Source organism: Camelus dromedarius, chromosome 8 (assembly GCF_036321535.1).
Source record: "Camelus dromedarius isolate mCamDro1 chromosome 8, mCamDro1.pat, whole genome shotgun sequence".
NCBI lineage: Eukaryota > Metazoa > Chordata > Mammalia > Artiodactyla > Camelidae > Camelus > Camelus dromedarius.
In genome coordinates, this window is record NC_087443.1 from 17,447,636 (window position 1) to 17,449,729 (window position 2,094).

A 2,094-nucleotide genomic window follows, 5' to 3' on the forward strand; every position below is an offset into this window, starting at 1 on the left:
TAGGTTGTCAATTTGTTTTGATTATGGTTTCCTTTGCTGTGCAAAAGCTTATAAGTTTAATTAGGTCCCATTTGTTTGTTTTTGCTTCTGTTTCTATTGCTTGGGTAGATTGCTCTAGAACATTGCTGAGATTTATGTCTGATAATGTTTTGCCCATGTTTTCTTCTATGAGGTTTATAGGGTCTTGTCTTATGTTTAAGTCTTTAAGCCATTGTGAGCTTATTTTTGTGTATGGTGTGAGGGAGTTTTCTAATTTCATTGATTTACATCCAGCTGTCCAGTTTTCCCAACACCATTTGCTGAAAAGACAATTTGTTGAGAGTCTTTACTCCATTGTATGTTCTTGCATCCTTTGTGAAAGATTAATTGACCAAAAGTTTGTGGGTTTATTTCTGGGCCCTCTATTCTGTTCCATTGATTCATGTGTCTGTTTTTGTACCAGTACCATGATGTTTTGATTACTGTAGCTCTGTAGTATTGTCTGAAGCCTGGGAGTGTTATTCCTCTAGCTTCATTCTTCTTATTCAGTATTGCTTTGACAATTCTGGGTCTTTTGTGATTTTAAATTTTAGGGTTATTTGTTCTATTTCTGTGAAAAATTTGGGTTATTTGATAGAGATTTTATTAAATCTGTAGATTTCTTTGGGTAGTACAGCAGTTGTAATAGTATTAATTCTTCCAATCCAAGTGCATGGGATATCTTTCCATTTTTTAAAGTCATCTTTAATTTCCTTAGTCAATGTTTTGTAGTTCTCCACATATACATCTTTCATTTCCTTGGTCAGATTTATTTCTAAGTATTTTATTTTTTTGGATTCAATTTTAAAATGATTGTTTCTTTCCTTTTCTTATATTTCATTGTTAGTGTAAAGAAATGCAAATAATTTCTGTATGTTAATCTTATATCCTGCTACCTTGTTGAATTCTTTTATCAGCTCTAGTAATTTTTGTGTGGAAACTTTAAGATTTATATATATATAGTATCATGTCATCTGCATATAATGACAATACAAAATCAACTGGAAAAGAAAGTTCAAAATGACAATAAACACACATCTATCAATAATTACTATATATGTCAATGGACTATATGCTCTATTCAAAAGACACAGATTGGCAGACTGGATACTAAAACAAAAGCCTACAACATGCTGCCTAGAAGAGACACACTTCAGAGTGAAGGACACACATAGGTCAAAAGTGAGAGGATGGAAAAAGATACTTCATGCAAATGGAAATGACAAGAATGAGGGAGTAGCAATACTCATATCAGAAAAAATAGACTTTAAAATAAAAGCTATAAAGCCCTTTTTCATGAAGATGGCGCCAAAAGTGAAGAAGGAAGCCCCCACCCTACCCAAAGCTGAAGTGAAAGCAAAAGCTTTGAAGGCCAAGAAAGCAGTGCTGAAAGGCATCCACAGCCACACACAAGAAAAAAAAAATCTGGACGTCATCCACTTTTTGATGGCCCAAAGCACTTTGGTTCAGAAGGCAGCCCAAATATCCTCAGAAGAGTGCCCTTAGGAGAAACAAGCTTGAGCACTCTGCCATCATCAGATTCCCACTGACCACCAATTCAGCCATGAAGAAGACAGAAGCCAACACAAATGTGTTCATTATGGATGTCAGGGTCAACAAGCACTAGATCAAACAGGCTGTGAAGAAGCTCTATGACATTGACATGGCTAAGTTCAACACCCTGATCAGTCCTGATGGAGAGAAGAAGGCATATGTATGACTGGCTCCTGACTATGATGCTTTGGATGTTGTCAAAAAAGATTGGAATCATCTAAATTGAGTCTACCTCAGTAATTATAAATATGAACATTTTTCACTATAAAAATAAAACAAAGGCCATAAAGAAATATACAGAAGGACACTATATCATGATCAAAGGAGCAATACAAAATGAGGATATTATATTTGTTAACATATATGTACCCCATATAGGAGCACCTAAATATATAAAATAAATACTAACAGACATAAAGGTAGAAACTGATGGGAATACAATAATAGTAGGAGACTTTAACACCCTACTGACATAATTGGCAGGTCTTCCAGAAAGAAAATAAATAGGGCAATGGAGATACA

The 2,094-nt window shown here is 34.6% G+C and overlaps 1 pseudogene; it reads left to right on the forward strand.

Annotated features, from left to right (window-relative positions):
• The first annotated feature begins 1,314 nt into the window (after positions 1-1,314).
• On the forward strand, positions 1,315-1,798 carry LOC116155632 (large ribosomal subunit protein uL23-like; annotated as a pseudogene).
• Positions 1,799-2,094: the final 296 nt, after the last annotated feature.